This window comes from Pteronotus mesoamericanus, unplaced genomic scaffold (genome assembly GCF_021234165.1).
Source record: "Pteronotus mesoamericanus isolate MK-2021 breed Mesoamerican mustached bat unplaced genomic scaffold, CSHL_Meso_final contig_116, whole genome shotgun sequence".
NCBI lineage: Eukaryota > Metazoa > Chordata > Mammalia > Chiroptera > Mormoopidae > Pteronotus > Pteronotus mesoamericanus.
Genome location: NW_026555027.1, coordinates 10,049,326 through 10,067,378, shown reverse-complemented (window position 1 = coordinate 10,067,378; position 18,053 = coordinate 10,049,326). Strand labels below are relative to the sequence as shown.

At 49.5% G+C, this 18,053-nt stretch overlaps 1 protein-coding gene across 4 annotated transcripts in view; it reads right to left on the bottom strand.

Annotated features, from left to right (window-relative positions):
- The window catches only part of ADARB1 (adenosine deaminase RNA specific B1), a 104,170-nt gene extending 93,819 nt beyond the window's left edge, over positions 1 to 10,351 (bottom strand). For all 4 annotated transcript variants that reach the window (XM_054579134.1, XM_054579126.1, XM_054579142.1 and 1 more), the window contains exon 1: positions 10,248 to 10,351. The gene's annotated coding sequence lies outside the window, so the exon portion shown is untranslated. The remainder of the gene's footprint in view (positions 1 to 10,247) is intronic.
- Between the last annotated feature and the right edge of the window lie 7,702 nt (positions 10,352 to 18,053).

Here is an 18,053-nt window from a genome sequence, read left to right as displayed (position 1 = left end):
TGATGTGATTAATTTCATTCCTATCTACAGGGTGTGGATATAAACACGTTTCTATTTAAGCTGTGGCCCAAGCATGTCTCAAAACTACTTCCTGGATTTAGATCTGACGCCAGGCTGCTTGCACTCAGGCCTGAATCCGGTGAAGTGTCTGAATGAAGTCTATTTTCCATCATTCCTGCATGGTGGCCACCCAGTATCCCCTGACTCCCCTCCTCTACTTGGGGACATCCCCCTGGATGAGTCTCCCTCCCTAAGGCAGAGGCCGGAAACGGAATCCCTGTCCTCTCTCAGCCAGGGCATGCGTGAGGCACACATGAGACTGCACCTCCAAAGAGAAACCTCAGAAAGCAGTGCCTGGCAGAATCAATTCCTGAAAAGGGAGGAAACTGATGCAACAGAGACCTGGGCACCGGGCGGTGGCAGTGGGCAGGGGACTCGCAGCACCCGTGCCCGGTGCACGGGGTCCGCCGCAGGGCAACAGCAGTTGTGGCTGGCTCTTGGCCTCACGGACAGGAAGAGAAGCTTCCTGACATCCTTGGGTAAATTCCTGTCCTCAAAGAAGTCAACTCACCCTGAGTTGACACTTGGAGAGGGAAATAACTTGTGTGCACAGTTACTAACCAAAAAAAAAACAAAAAAAAAATAAAAACAAAAAAAAACACACAAGGAAGGAAGGCCCAGAATACAATGTAACTTTCAAACTTATTCTCCAGCCTGACTGATTTGTATGTTAACCACCTGTTTCTAACTCTGTAATGTTACAGGAGGGGGCTAATGAAACGTCATTTACCACTGAATGATCTTTAGTCAGTTATGATCCAGGGGTGTCCAACCTGCAGCCCGCAGGCCACATGCAGCCCAACACAAAATCATAAATTCACTTAAAACACTGTGAGGTTTTTTTTGTGATTACGTGTCGCAATGTCTTTAATGCGTGGCCCAAAACAACTCTTCTTCCAGTGTGGCCCAGAGACAGAGAAAGGTTGGACACCCCTGCCAGACTTACAGATGGAAATCTGTTCTTGCCTTGTGCAGTTCATGCGAACACAGTCTACTGCCCTAAGCCTGAGCCAACGCAGCAGGGTCACCCAGACTCCCCCAGGTTCCCCATTCTCACAGGGTCAGGCCCATCACTCCTGCCCCAGACCCTCCATGGCCACCTCACCTCTTCCAGCAGGGCCTCTGGGTCCACGGGGAGGCGACGGGATGCGTGGCGCCAAGGGCTGGTCTCTCATGGATCGTAAGCAGCCACGCTCTGCGGCGGCCCCACTGCACTGAGCCCGGGACACAGGTGCTATGATAAAATCTTCTGAACAACTGACCGCATGACCCTTGAAACCCTTAGAATGCGCTGTAAACTGTTTTTCTCCTATGTACAGCGGTCTTCTAGAAACGCAAGGAGACTTGGAGACCACCAACCCGACAGCCTGCAGTTACACTGCAGGAACCATGGCATAGCCGGGGAGCGAGCTGTCGGCAAGTTCCGGGCAGGGCTGGGATTGTATCTCCAGGTTCCTAAACATGGGAAATTCTTGGGTTTGCTCCTCTACCACAGCATATAAAGCCACAAGGTTTAAATCCTGTAAGCCTCTACAGTGGAATCAAGTATTTTTTCATTTATTTGGCTGCTTTTCTGAAACTTCCCAGAATTATTTAAAGTGTTCTCATTTTTGTCAAGATGCAGTTATAACGGCTACTTCTGACTATTACAGACACTGTTACTACATAGGAGAATGTGTTTTAATGACATGTCACCCGAAAGGGGTTAAAACAATAATGGCAGAACTGTTTTCGAGAGATTCATTTACTATGCTGCACTTTATGGTTTTAGAACAATTCTGAGTGTTTAGTAAATGTTTCTAGTCTACAAAGAAAAGCATGGAACTTTAGAGACAACACAGACACGTGGACGTAAATATATGGCTGACGCTCCAAGCACAATAGAAGGGGGAGGTGCTGAGGCAGGAAAGCACACATTTTCAGGGACAGACGGCCCCTATTTGGGTTCCACCATTTATTACCAACATAAAAAGTAAGAAAACGTTATTCATTCAACAAACATTGCCAAGTACCTGCTACCTGCCAGGTCTTGCTCTGAGCCCTGAGGTCAGAGAGAGAGCAAGGCCCCTGCCTCCTGGAGCTTCTCCTCTGCCACCTGGCAGGGTGACATGGGGCAGGGAAGGAGATGGTAGAGACAGCAGGGCACACAGGGGTGAGCAGGTGAGGGTCGAGGAGACAGCTGAGGGGGTGCAGGAGAGGAAGCCCCTGGGAGGACTCTGACACGGGGCATTTATAGGGTTCTGGCCCGAAGGGTGACTGACCTACCCTCCATTTAAGCTGCTGCTCCGGCCGTTGGTCCAAAACAGGCAGGAGGAGGGGAAACCCGTGGCCAGGCGACTCAGGAGGGCCCGGCAGGTCTCCTTGTCAGTAAGAGCCGATGATGGTGATCCCAAGTAAAGTGACCTCCTAAGGTCAGCAGGGGAAACAAACTAGAATACACAGGTCCGCCTTGCCAGACACAGAGTCAGAGCTTAATAAATGTAGCTAAATATTTTCCAGCTCTCCCAGGAAGTTCCTGAACCTCTAACATCAGTTCCGGATCACAAAAGCAGGAGTAACGGAACCTCCACATAAGACTTGCAAGGAATAAGTGATGTCAGTACAAGGACTCCCTGCTGGTGCCAGTTGTACCTAATAGAAGTTTAAACATTTTTATCCGTCTGTGTTTTACAAACAATATGTTATCAATTTTATAGATCATATACAGGTATAGATAAATATTCTGCACATTACACACTGGGAATGAGTGATGTGCAGATCCAAACAGGGCCCAGTATAAAATGATAGCATCCATCACTGAAGAATTGCCCTTGGATCCTCTGGTCCTCAGCGGGGGCCCAGTTCCGAGTCCTAAGTGCTCACTTCTGTCCCCTTCCTCCCCTCCCCAGCCCTGGGGACTCGGCCACAAGGAGCGGAGCTCGCTCGCTCAGAGCTCGTGGCTCTCCGTTCTCCAGCTTCTCCGACCTGCTCCCCAACCCGCCTCGTCCTTTGTTTCAAACTCTTCCTGGGACCCACAAGAGCCGGCACAGCCAGGCCTCTCATTGTCACCTTACACCACACTCCTGGTTCACGGCGGACTGGACAAAGGCTACCGGCCCGCCCTCAGCGACTCCAACCAGCGGGGCTCCTGCAGGCTGCCCCTTCCACCTGAAACGTCCTTGTCTCCTGTCCTGACAGGAAGAGCCCGCTCTGCCCTCAGGCCCCAGCCCAGCGCCCTCGCCCGAGAGGCCTTCTGGGCACATCAGGCCTCCAGCAGGAGCAGCCAGGCACCACCCACCACAAACAGGTTAACTGTGAGGTACGATGCCCGCCTCTGTCCTTGCCTAGCGTCCCCAGCTGGATGGAACGTTGGCTCCAAGGGGCAAATTCCCTGCGTCCTTCCTTCCGCAGTGACACAGGGAGAAGGCCCTCGGTGAGACCGGGCACTGCAGCCCCGGGCGAGGTAAAAGTGTGCCCAGAGCGACGGACTGAAGGCGAGGACGAGGAAGGGCCGACATTTCATCACATTTGTGGCACTAGTGAGGAAACTCATTATTCCTATTTCGAAACTCCAAACCTAAAAAAATCGAATAACCGCAAACAATGCAAAGGGACATACAAGGAAGGCATTTTATCATTTCAACAGACAACTTAGAGTGAACGTTGTGGCCCCGGGCACACCTGCCTTGGCAACAGCACCTGTCCTCCCCTCTCCAGAGGCGGGGAGCGGTCCAGGATGCAATGCCGGAGTTTCCTGCTGGATCTTTAAGACAAATTAAGCGCAAATCACCAGCCAAGTCTCGCTAGTCCTCCCGTACAAGTGCCAACTTCTGGTTAAATTAATGATACTTTCAGAGGCATGTGAATTTTTTTTAATTAATACCATTTATTAAATACCATTTTTTAAATAAATACCATTTATAAATACCATTTTTTAAGAAAATGCCATTTCCGGGGGTATCTTTCTGTAAGGGTGCCCTGAGGTGTGTTTAGCACCATAAGCCACTAAGACACTAGACCCTAAGTCCTAGAGCACAACGCCCAAGTTTCCTGGACTGAACACAAATTACATTCCGTGTTGTACCCTCTTTCCGGAAGGCAGTATGTCTTCAGGAATGCTTTCTAAGTGAATGAAGGTGCCCACGTGCACAGACCTGCCTGGTGCCTGGGGCTTCGAGTCTCTGCTCCTCCAGCTGTCTCCTCTCACCTTCTCAAGGACTTTGCTCTGCAATTGCCACCTTTAGAAAGGTGCATATTAGAAATTTGTCCTTCTCTACGGTAGTGTTCCTATTAGCCCATAAACACCCTATAATGGCTCTCATTTTAAAACATTAAAAAAAAAAAATCCCCTGAGCCCCCTCCCCCACCTACTGTCCCATTACTCTGCCCCCTCTCAACGAAGCCCTCCTGGATGCTCTCACTTCCTCACCCCTTTTCCCCACCGCAAGGCCCCCTGCCTCTTGCAAGAGCTGGAACCAACTGGCCCTCAGCCCTGGGCTCCTGGCTACTAGACCCTCCAGGTGTCCTTCTTCTTCAACAGACGCCTTTCCGTGGGTGTTGCTCAACCCTCTCGTCTTGTGAGCCCCTGGCCCAAGCCCCCCACTCAGACCTCATCCTTTCGCTCTCTCGTCTTAGACCCACCGTCCAGCTTCCAGTTTCAAACAGCAGCGATAAACAAATCACTGCCATATTTATATATGAGGCCCCAACATCTTCTTGAAGTCAACCTCAAATTATCCAAACACCTGTACTTGGGTGACTCAGCCTAAAAGTAACCAGCAAAGTGAAACCTCAGAAGTCCTGCTGGTGAGATGCATTTTAGGCACTTTACCTGACCTCAGTTTACCCAGCCAGCAACCGGAGGAGCCCAGCTGCCGGTCTTCTCCCTAATTCATGGACGGGAAGACCAAAGCCAGAAAGATTATACAGCCTGTTCGAGATCACCCATCGGGGGCGCCGTGGGACAAGGATGCGACCGCACCGCACGCTCCAAGTGCGGTCTGTGGGGACAACCGAGGAACTGCCTCCCGAGCCTGAAGCTCAGGCAGCCACCCGGCTCCCCATCTCCACCAGAGACGGCCCCACTGCACAGTAGCCAGCCCCCGTCCTGCCAGAGTCCTTCTGGAATGTTCTCTCCCAGAGGGACTATTGGCAATCCTGATGGGCTCGCCTGTTAAACAGGTCACATTCCTCAGTGCTAAGGGTGTACCCCCCCCCCCCCATTCTAACAACGGAGAGATTGGAGTGCCTGGCGTTGGAGGTGTGTCACAAGGCTGTCGGCCACGGTGAGTGCTGTCACTCTGCTCTTGCACAAACTCAGCTGTTCCTTTTGGAGGCATGACAGGACAGCACAGCTGTCAAGAGCCAGTCAGCAAGTCACTTCAGGAGCGGAAACCTCTCCTTAACACCCACTAGTAAGATCCAGAAAGCATCCAGGCTTGTGACTGGGCACGGGAGCTGGGACAACCCCCCAGGGACAGCAGGGCCACAGGCTCAGCAGCCCTGAGTCATCGCACAGGGGACTGCACCGTAGGGCCGCGTGGCATCACATCCAGGGTGGCTTGGAAGAGTCAAACTCTAAACGTGAAGACATTTTGGAATTACTTTATTGCACTCATATTTTCCTCTTTTATGAAAGCACAACAGAAGTGTGACTTTGAACGTCTGTACTGCGAGCCCTGGTCGGTGCGGCTCAGTGGACTGAGCACCGGCCTGTGAAGTGAAAGGTCGCCTGCTCGTTTCCCCGCGCAGGGCACATGCCTGGGTTTGCTGCCAGGTCCCCTGCTGGGGACGTGCAAGAGGCAACCAATCAACGTTTCTCTCCCTCTCTCTCTCCCTCTCTTCAAAAAAAAATAAAATCTTTTTAAAAAAAGTCTGTACTTCCAGTGAGTATAAGTAAAAGCTAAGTGATAAGAAAGCATGTGCCAGTCTAACTGGCAGCACATTCCTGCTAATAGTACCAACAGTAATGCTACAATTTACCAACAATGTCAGCTCACAGCTGCTGACACACAGCAAGCGGATCTGACCACCTCTGCCCTGGTCTGAGCCCTGCATGGTCATGGTCGCCAACGCCCCTGCTGTCCTCTCTGGCCTGTGGCAGGGAGGTGAGAAGAGCCCCCGGGAAAGGTGCCCTGGGCAGTCCTGCCTTTGCCACTTATCTGGCCTCTCTGTGCCTAGCTTTACCCACAGAAGACAAACAATAATGCCTACCGATTGGACTACCATGAGAATTACATTAATCAATATATGTGAAGTACTTAAGTGGCCTGGCATGTCACAAGCTCCTAACAAATGTTAGCTACATAACAGCCAGAGCGATTCTTTTTAAAGATAAATCAGATCATGTCACTCCCTCATTCAAAACTCTTTAATGTCAACTAGGAAGGAATGGAGGAAGGGAGGGAAGGAGGGAAGCAGAGAGGAAGGCAGCGCTCCTAAGGTTTCGCTTCCCAAAGAGATGAGCATCTAAACTCCTAGCCTCAGCCCTCCTCGCCACCACCCCCCAGCTCACTTCCTGCCGCCCACCTCCCTGCTAGCACCAGCAAGGGACAATACCTTGGACCCAACGCTTTGGCTGCAGAGTTCCTGCTGCCTGCGCCAGCCAGAGGGCAGCACCCAGCTCCCTCCATCTTTTGAGCTCCCGCTCAGATGCCTGCCCCCACACACACTGCCCAGCCTAATGTGAGGACTTCATGTGGGGCTTCATGTCCCCTCCTCCGCCATAATATGAACCCAACAAGGCAGAGACTCTGCATGTTGCGCTAGCTCCCAGGTCTCCACACCCAGAACAATACCTGGCACTGGGTACATACCTGTGGGGTGATCCTGCAAATGAAACAAAGCCAACCTAGCGGCAAGCAGGGCTTCGCTGCGCTGCCAGTGAAGACACCAGGCACATCAGAGCAACTTCCACCCCCTTCCTGCTTGTCTTCCTCTTAAATCCATCACAAAGGCGGGAGGCCTAAAACCAAAGCCGGTCCTCTTCGTACACTCCTAGATCACCTCGCATACGTACAGGTGGAGAAGAGCACCCAGCACACTAACCAGCCTACGCAAAGAGGCGAGGGTACTGATGGTCTGGGCTCAACAGCAAGCGCTGCAGCGAGGCCACGTGGAGACCTCCGCTGGCCACGGCTCTGCCCTCTCCACCCTCCATGCAGAGTGGACATGGGGAAGAAAAGCCACGTAGGGAGTGAGGAAATCGAATGCCTCCAATGGACAATTTGTAAAGGAAATTCTTACAACCAGCCTTTCCTACCTCACATACTATGAATACATTTTTAATAGGTTTTTTTTAAACCACCATGTCCATCACCAAATTACAGATTTAGAAATTCACATTTTAGAAAATTGACACCAAATAACCCCCATTAAGTTCCCAATAAAATTGGACCTCTCTAAGCTTTCCAGATTCATACTAAAGACCAATGATTTTTCTTCAAGTTTTTAGTAAGATGGGAGGTGTATAAGTTCACCTATTAATCTCCAAAGTGTAGTTTCTAGCTATCTTCTACCTATTTAATTAAGAGGCCTTGGCCCTAAGAACTGACATAGCTTGTCACAACATTCGACGGAAAAAAAAAGCCCAGCTCTTAATAAGCCTTATAGCAAAGGAGTTTTGGCGCTTAATAAAAAAAAAAAAATACGATTAGCAGGTTTTGCTACACCCATCCATAAACCTGTCCACTGCAGCACTGTTTGTTATAGGAAATACTAAAAACGACATTAAAACACATAACTGACTGTGTGTCCACTATTCTGACTCTGCGGGAAGAACGCCCTTCGTCACAGCAGCAGGGGAAAGGAGCGACTTGGGGCGGGGCGAAAGCAGGTTTTCTTATCTTTTTGTGCCTTCAGAATGGACTGTGTGCATGCTTATATTTTTAAATCTACAAAAATATTTTAATGCTATACATTTAAAATTTTTATAACTAAAATTCTAAATTTTATTTGAAAACTGCAGTACCCACAAAAGTGCTTCATAAAACAAATTGCGAGCTTCTGAACTCTTTTGATCCCTGCCTATCTGGCCCACAACTGTGTTCCGTGGCTGAAGTCAGGGAGGGCATAGCATGGGGCAGGCCAAGGATAAGTATTTATCAAATGGATTCAGTTTGCTTGATTCACTCTGTTTAAACCTACCTTTAAGCAGACCCGCGTAAGTTTAAAGAACTTTCTTATTCCAAAAATCAAAAAGCACTGGGGCTTCTATTAGGATGTATAAATTCATAGAGGAATGAATTACCCTTCAGGGCACAGAAGTTTCTGTCTATGTTGTCATTAGCTAATTCTCTCTTCGCTCCTAGTGCTGACTTCCTCAGCACATCACACCTCCAGACACATGCGGACTGAATTTCTCAGAGCTGGACCCATTTTCTTTTCCCCACTGCCCCCTGCAGAAAGGCCTCCTGTCTTTCCTCCCAAATGTATTTTTGAATTTGTTGAAGATGTAGCTTGAATGCATTTAGTCTTGGGAACCCTCAGACACCTAACAGGCATTGCTCAAAAACTATGCATTCCTTTCAAAGCAGGTAGGAGTCCTTGGCCTCCACCTCTGGGCAGAATGGGGGACCCAGCTCAGTGCAGTCTCATCAAATATTTACCAGGCCCCTGTTGCGGGTGCCCATGAGAAAGAAGGACCCTGCCCTCTGAAAGAACCCTGCCCAGAGGGGCACCTAATTCTCTTACCCCCGGGCTAAGCAGTATCACACAACCTTTTGCCTTTTTTTTTTTTTTTTTTTTTTTCCTTCTCCCTTTCCCCTCTGGGAAACCCTCAGCGAGCAGAGGAAAAAGTAGCCTCAGCCCCAAAGAAAAGATGGTAATCAAAGACATTGCCCGGAACTGCTCTGAAGACAACCCAGTGTCTTGGAAAACGTAGCTCTGGATGGCACCTTTCAAAGACATCACACACATGAGTAAATTTAAAAGGGAACAAAAATGATTAAATATTTCTAGCCCCAAAACATAATGATGACTGGATCCTCTTAATCAGAGTACTAAGAGTAAAGAGGCAAGTTTAATATCCAGCCACTCTTCCTCATACCTCGAGACTGGAACGCTAACCACTACGGTCTGTGTAGGAAACAAAATGCCTTTATCATAAGTAAAACCAAAACGGGTTGGCTAAAAATATAACTGCGAACCAAACAAAACGATAAGGGTCTCCCACGTATATACCGGAGCTGAAACACATTTTATGTTATCTGGCATGTAAATCGGAACTCCAACACGTTTTAGCGCCCACAGCCCAATTTGACACCTTCCTTCGGACAGATCCACAGCCCGGTATTTTTCCTACTGCAGATGTGAACACGTCAGAAGTCATCTCGGGCCCCCAATCGCCCCAGATTGTTCCGGATCGCTCCAGACGTCCGGCACCAGTGGGAACTTCCCCGCCCCGGGCCGCCCGCTGCTCAGAGCATCCCGCTCGGACACGGCGCCCTGCGGAGCGCGCAACCTTACCCTGGACGCAGCGTCCCCTCCCCGGGGGCTCCCTCTCCTCTCCCGGCAGCTCAGAGCATCCCGCGCAGACACGGCGCCCTCGGGAGGGGACGCGGGGCCAACCGCGGCGCAGCTTCATCCTGGGGGCGCAGCCTCATCCTAGGACGCAGCCTTATCCCGGAGATAGAGCCTCCCCTCACACCGGACGCAGCCTCATCCCCGAGCGAAGCCTCCCCTCCCCGGGGCAGAGAATCCGGAGCCGACGCGGCACTCCCAGGGTGGGGACGGGGCTGTCCCCGGCGCAGTCTTCCCTCCACGGGGGCGCAGCTTCATCCCGGGGCATAGCCTCATCCAGGGATGCAGCCCCCAAACCCTAAGGCGCAGCCGCATCCCAGGGCGCAGTCTCCCCTTCATTCCGGGGGCGCAGATTCCCCTTCTCGGGACGCAGCCTCGTCCGGAGGCACAGACCCCCTCCATGCCGGGGCGCAGCCTCCTCTCTCGCGGCGCAGAGCATCCGGCGCAGACGCGGCTCCCCGGAGAGGAGAGGCGGGCCGTCCCGGGCGCAGCCTCATCCTCGGGTGCCGTCTCCCTACCCGGGTGACCCGGCCTGCAGCCCCTTCGGACACCCAGCCGGCAGCACTGGGTCCGGCTGGAGCAGCACTCCCAGCCTGGCCTCCCCACCTGCCCCGCGGCGCTTACAGAAACACGGCTACGGCGGCTTGTGTCCGCTCTAGGTGTCCGACCCCCGCCCGCCCCCGCCTCACCTCAGTCGCTGGCTGCTCTGCTCCGCGCGCAGCGCCGGGGCTCGCACCGCTCAGCCGCCCGGGGCTGCGGCGCGCGGGCCATGGCCTGGCGCGGCCCCGAGCGCGCCCCCGTGCGCGGCCCGATAGGGCCGCCGCAACAGCCTCCGCGTCCGCGCACTCGCCTCAGCCGCGCGCACGCCGGGGGGCGACGCCGCGACGCAGGACGTGCGTTTGCGCGCGCACACGCCGCGCCGAGCCGAGCCGAATTCTGCCAGTGGTCGTCAGGGGCTGTGGAGCGCAAGACAAGGCTGGAGCAGGGAAAGGGGTGACCTACGGGGATGACAGTGACCTAGCTTGGGAGGCTGGGAGGTCCCGCTGTGAACTGGAAGTTCACATGCATTCTGGCCGGTCCACATTCCCGAGAGCTCTGGGTGTGCAGTGAGAAATCGGGGTCCCCACGTTCCAGGGGTCTCCCCGGTTTCCCTGTATCACTCTCAGTGACACCGAATTAACGAAGTTAATGTGGTTGTTGAGTTGGCTGGTTTTGACAGTAAAGGCATTTTAAAGCCTTTTTACAGTGATGCAATAAACTTACTCCTGCATCTATGCTATACGGTTATACACCAAGAAATGTTTACATGCAACAAGCATATGGGGAAATGCACTTCTGAAGACCAGAATAACTCAAGGGTGCAGTTCTGTTCAGAACAGAAAATAAAGTTTAATAAAGAAAAACTTGAGCACAAATGCTGAGAGCAGAAGAGCAAGTAATAAGCCACAAGCAGTTCGTTTTTGGATGATTTACTAGGAGAACTCGAGGAAGTCAACCTTAAAAATAAAATGGCCAGTTATTTTACCAGGAAAATTGATTTACTTGGGAATATTAGAGGTGTTGCATTTTGGGAATGCAAACTGTGGGGAACCACAAGCAAGTCTGGAGAACAGAGGCAGGGAGTGTTACTTTACAGAGAAAAAGGAGGAAGTTCGGAGCAGTTATGAGCAGAAGTTCATTGGACGAGAGTGAGAGTTCAGGGTGGTGGTGGCTCCTCATTGGCTGAGTGTGGCAGTCTCTCATTGGCTGGACTATTGCTGAGTAAAGAGAAAACCTTCCTTCTGCCTCCATAGTAAAGTGGGCTTTTCCTGCTGGGGGCTATGAGGAAACTTCTTTCTGCTGGAGTCTGCAGAGGGCACTAAGTACTCTATGAGGGCCCCCACTTCAGGGCTTCCCACCTCTATTTTAATGAGGTTTTCTTTATTCATTTTCATGAAGGATGGAGAGAGGGTTGGGGCACGGCGAGCCTGGGGCAGGGTGGGGGGAGGGGGTGTAGAGGCTATACTCCCAGTCCAGCCCAGCTGCTGCCCCTTGTCACCGAGGGGCCTTAGGCATCTCTCAGGACCTCTGCCCCTTTCCTCGAGTGTGCCATGGAGAAGACTCAGAGGTAGAGAGGCCGGGACGTGGTCAGCACTCCATCAGTGTGAGCTACTCCTCTTATTCAGGAGTCGTGTGACAACTGAACGTGACATAGAAACTCAGTGACCAGGAGCATAAATTAACCACAGGGGAAAGTGTTACAGAAGGCCAGTCACTTGCTTCAGGTTGCTGTCTGAGGGAAAGGAAAAACCTGTCTTTGGGGTCAGCCAGTGAAAGAGCCCATGACCCTGCCTGAAAGCCAAGTGCCAGCTACAGTATCCAAGGGCCACTGGTTGCCAATTAAGTAAATGTCAAGACTCCTGGGACACCCACTGGGGAGTCATCCTGAATAAGGGAGTATATGCTTGAGGACCTTATTTGTGTGTAACACACACGCCAAAACTAAGTGGCTTAAAGCAGTCATTGGATTGCTCACGATCTCGTGGGCCAGCAGCTGGAGCAGCTCAGCTCTGCTATTTTGGGGTGTGGGCCGGACCTTCTCATATGAGCCACCGTCAGGGACCAGGTGGACCATGTGTCACCCGCCATCAGCAGGCTGGCTAGGGTTTTTCTCACTGCAAAGCTCAGTGCACAAGGCTTTTCCAGCCTCTTCACCACGTTTACTAAAGTCCCTTTGGCCCAAGCAAGTCACAACGGGACACGTGACTCACAAGAGTCTATCCCTGTGGCCATTTTCCACGGTCTTCATTTAATGTCGTTTAACTCAGGGAGAGCCACGTGACCGCCCTTCAGTTGGAGCTGGAGGTGTGACTCTCATCCTCTCCTCCAGCAGCAGTGAAGAACAGGTACAGTGTGACCAGGCCCTTCATGCTGCTCCTGTCAGCTGCTCTAGGGACTGGCAAGGAGCCCAGGACAGCCTCTTGTTATTATACTTCCTCAGACCCCTCACCTCCACAAACAAGCTTATCATGGCCTTCCCCGACTTGGATGAATGGCACACAAAACATGCCTCCATATGCTGATCTTGCAGTAACATGGAAATGGAAAGAGGATGTTTTAGGAAATAGATTGAGTAAGACCTGGTGACAGATTGAGTGAAGGGGTATGGAGAGGAAAGGATCAAGACTCACCCAGGAATCTGGCTGCGTGTGTTGGAGGTGATGGTGTTATATAATGAGGTGGGAAAACGCTGAGAGACGACTGGGAGAAGCCAGGATATCCTTCTGGCTGTGTTGGGTTTACCATGCCAACCAATGGCTGTGTTAGGAAGAGAGCTGGATGTGAAAGATGGGTGTGCAGGAAAGAGAACAGTGCTGGGGATGCATGTTTGAGAGCCATGAAAATAGAAATAATTACCTAAATAGAGAGGAGGAAGAAGAGAGGAGAACTTGGGCCCAGACCTGAAGAACGTCAACCATTAGAGTGCCGGACACACTGTGAGTGAGCAGAGGAGACTGGGGGAACCCAGGGAAGTACAAGGGACACAACAGGAGAGAGTGTTTTAAGAATAAAAGATAAGTCAGTAAAATGATAAGAGTACAAATTAAAGTGAGGGCAGAAAATCCATTGGATGTGGCAGAAGTCATTGTGACTTTGAAAATTCAGTGGAGCATCAGGGACAGGATTGACTGGAAGAGGCAACACTCCCCATCACATATTATGATGCTAACATAACCTTGACTTCAGAATCTAAAGGGGAAAAAATATGAACCAACCGCTCATAAACAAAATCTAAATAAGTTATCATAAAACCCTAAACAGAGAATGCAGCAAAACAAGATCAGTAACATATAAAATTATATCGACCAAGATATTGAAAAGAATATACGACCAAGAATATAAATAAATAAAAATCTTTTTTTAAAAAAAGAATATATGACCAAGACTATAACTCTGGTTTAACACTTAAAAATCTGTGAATGTGAATCACCTCATCAGCAGATCAAAGAATACCCGTGTGATCCTCAAGAGCTGCAAAAAAAAAAAAAAAAAAAAAAAAGCTTTCAACAAAACCCAGCACCACTCATATTGAGAAAAACAAGCCCTTAGGAAACCAGGAATAGAAGGAAACTTCCTTAGCCTGATTAAGGGTGCCTACTGACACCTAAAACAAACATCAAACCAATGGTGACATGTTAGAAACATTCCCTTGAAGTTAGGAACAGAAGAAGGATGTTCCTCATTACGATAGAGCCTAAACAACAGCCCCACACAGCAATGGGATAAAATGTAGAAAGCGTGGAAGGGGAAAAAGAAAAATCACAGGTAATATGATTACATATGCAGGAAATTAAAAGTAATTTAGTGCTAAATTGTTAGATTTAATAAAAATCTAGCAAGATTACTGAGTATAAAATGAACACACACACAAACCAATTTCTATACATCAGCAACAAACAACATGTAATTTAGAAAAATCCTGTTGACAAAATTGCAACAAAAGTATGAGTTAAGAATACATCTAACAAAAGAAGTACATGATCAGTAAGGAGAAAAGTATTTTTAAAAAATTGTTGAAAGAGCAAGAGAATGTAGAGATGCATCATTTTAATAAATAAGAAGACCTCACAGTCACAGAGAGGTCACATCTCCCTCAAATTACCTGTAAAGTCAATGGAATTCTGACAGACTTTCCAGCAGGGATTTTTGTGCATGTTGACTGATTCTGAAATATATAACAGGAAGGCAAAGGACCTAGAGGAGCCAAGATACTCAATCCTAGAGAAGAAGGGATGGGACTTGCACCAGCAAACATTAAGACAGACTTTAAGTGATAGCCGATTGAGCCATTTGTTACCGGCCCAAGGATGGACAAATTGACCAATGAAACACAACAGGAGTCCAGAACAGACCACACATATTTTTATGTATGACTGATGAGGTACTGCAGATCAGTAGGGGGGAAAAATAACTTTAGTAAATGACGCTGGGACACCTGTTTCTCTATTTGTGGGGGGAATGGAATTAGGTATGTACCTTGCACCCTACTCAAGACTCAGTCCCGATGAATTAAGGAAGACAAAACTTTTAAACTTTTAAAATATAGGCAAATATCTTTATGACTTTGAGGAAAGAAGATTTCTTAAGGTTTAAAAAAAGTGCTAACGATATAAGATTAAGACTGATAAATTTGCTCATAGTAAAATTAAGAACATCTGTTCATTATAAGATATAATAAAGTAAAATGACACAGTAAATAGGGAGAAGGTATTTACAATACAAATAGCTGTCAGAAGATTTGTACCCAGGATATGTGAAGAACTAGATACCTAGTAAGAAAAGGCAAACAACTTAATGAAAAAATGGACAAAAGACTCGAACAGCAGAGGATGTATGAATGGCCAATCAGCACATGAAAAGATGTTCAACCTCATCAGTAATGGGAAAATGCAAGCTCGGGTCACAATAATACTCTTTTACACCTACCATGTCGGCAAAAACTTAAAAGACTGACAGTATCAAGTGTTGGAGAGGATGTGGGTCACCAGAATTCTTAAACCTTGCCAGGAAGAGCTTAAATTGCAGCCACTTTGGAAAACACTTTGTCTCATAGAATCAAATATTTGTGTAACTTCTTAGCCAATGATCTCTCTCCTAAGTACACACCCAGGTAAAATACTTCCACATGCGGTCAGAAGACAGGCAGCAGCTGTGTGTAATGGCTGTGTTCACAATATCCAGCTACCCATTTACTGGGGAAAGACAAACTCATCAGGGTAAATCCATGCACTGTACACATTGTGTAATGGCGATTAACGTTCAATGACTCAACTACAGCCAACACCCAACAAGGGTGATTCTGGGAAGTAAAATGTTGGCTGAAAAATATGCCATTTTATAGAACCTAGAAACAAGGAGAACTAAGCATAAGAAAGAAGGCTTAGGAACACATGCAAGCCATGTATATAGGTTTGTCTACATATATAATTTATTTTGTGTACACATGTATATAGTACATAGATATAAACACATCTCTGCACACATAATACAATAACAAGTAAGGGAGTGATAAGCCGAGTTTCGGGTGGAGACCTTCGCCAGCAGAAGACAGCAGGGGATGGGTTGGGGAGGAGTCTGCAGACCAAGGCTACAGAAGATGGCCTCCGTCCTGAGGAAGAGGAGGCCGCGCATGATGCTTTATAAGTTACATACATTTATGTATAGCCTTTTGGTAAGTCAAATGGCATATTAAGTATATTTTTTAAATGTAAGTTATCAGAGAAGAAGAAATACTGGCAAGACAAGCATCAGGCAGGGAGAAGTCCCTGGGCAGGCATCGAGATTGATAACACTGTAGTTTTGGCACAAGAACTCCTAAGCAGCGTGCGGGAACCTGGGGGTTTGAGCGTCACTGAGAGGGTGAGTTTGCTGTCTCGGGCTGGTTGGCCAAAGCCCCTTTGCTCCACATTCTCTCCATCAAACACCTAGAGAGACTCCACAGGGCCCCATGCACAGGTGTAGTGTTCTGGGATGAGGCTTCTTTTGGTGGCAGAACTCCCCAGAGAAGTGGCATCTGAACCACTGCCTAGGGCCTGGCGTCTCCCTGCCTACATGCCTCTGAGCCCTGTGTGCCCAATGCTTTCTGGGGACACCAAGATCCTTCCAGCTTCCCTCCAGGAACCCCTCTCTGCTCTGCCCCTCCCCCACCGTGTCACTGCAGGGGCCCTGCGCAAGGCCAAGCAGAGGAAGACACTGAAGAAGGTAGGAGAAGCAAGTCTCTTTTCAGAGAGAAGGTTTAAGTGACAAAAAAAAAAAAAAACCAACTCAGGAAAGAATTTCATGTTTGTCATGGTCCCCTGAGGGATATAGGCTGAGGAGGACACATCAGGGAGGGTGCAGCGTCACCGCGGCCCCATACGGATGGACGGAGGAAGCCAGGGCGCAGAGTCGAGTGGCAGGTTGGGGGAGAACAGGAAGGCTTGGTGAGGGGTCTGGGCGGCCCAGCTGATGCAGACCCAAAGCCGGTCCCAGGGTCCCTCCCGTCCAGGGCCAGAACCTCAGGAGAAACATAGGCACGCATTCCAGAAAGATGAGAGCATTCGCAGTCCATGCGGGTTCATTTGAATGGCAGACATGCTTAAGCCCAGCTAGTTTTGCTTTCTAGAATTCCACTTCTATTTTTGGTGGAATATAAAAGCTTTGACTATTTCCCAAAATGGAAAAGCATATTTTTTTTCCCTGACTGACATAATATCTTGGTTGCCCATTAAATAAGCCCATTCAGTCTGTGGGCGCAGGGTGAGCCCCCATCCCGGTTCCCTTAGCGGGGGCTGGCTGAGCATACGCACAGGCAGCTTTCCCACGCCAGACTTTATTTCATTTCGGTTTTTCATGCTCAGTATTGAGCACGTATACCAATAGGCGGCTTCGGAGGAGGACAGCAGACATGCCCACCATTCTGTTACTGAGGATTCCAGGGAAGCCCCTCTGTGAGGATTCCAGGCCTCAGGTGTCCGGTCTGCCCCCACCCCAGGAAGAAGGGAGAAGAGGAGGGGGGCAAGCAGAGGGGAGCAGGAGGGGAGGCAGTCTGCCCTCTCACTGCACCGCCCTCAACGTGTGTGGTGGGCACTGGGTGCTGCTGTCATGAATGGTGATGGGGAGTTAATGGGCTATTTCGGGAAACTGCGAGCGAATGCGCCCGGCTTGGCTCACTCACACTGACGCGTCTGCTTCCATCACAACTGGTTGATTGACAGGAGGATTTGAGCTTAATTATTTTTTTAAAAATTTCTAGAAAGTCACAGAAACTTGTTAACACATTTGTTAAAATAGCAATTACTCTGGGTCCGACCCAAAAAGTGCCTGGAGCAAGTTTTCCAGAAAAGCTGCCACCCCCCACCGCGGTTTCTCAGCAACACCTAGGCATCCTAACCCAGCCCCATCAGACCCTCTCGTGGTCATTATTAATCCATTGCACTGGCAGACAGTTTACACACAATAAAGTGCAAGTACCTCAGCAGCCCAGCGGGATGACTTGTGACCAAATACACACACTGTAACCGGAACCCCAATCACATTAGAGCAACTACCGCCCCCCGCCCAGAAAGTCCCTTTCAAGTCAAGCCAAGAGGAAACCATTCTTGTGATTTCCGACCTGTAGCGGGTCTATTTCTGGACTCCATTCTGTCCCAGCGACCGGTTGTCTTCGTGGCTGCCTCGATCCCTGTAGCTTTGCAGTGGACGGAGCTGTTGTCTGTCAGTCCTCCAGGCTCTTCGTCAGCACTGGCAGGAGCCGCAGGGCCCTTTGTGTCTCCCTCCCTCTTTTAGAATCAGCTCCTCCATGTCTACAAAAAAAGCCTGTTGGGGTTTTGATGAGGACCGTTGGTCGGGTAGGTCATTTTGGGAAGGATAGATGTTGAAATGGGCTGAGTCTCCCCTCCCTGGCTGTGGCATGCATCGCTGTTCCTTCACTGCTTTCACTTCTCTCGGCAGCATCCTTTGGAGTTTTTACAGTC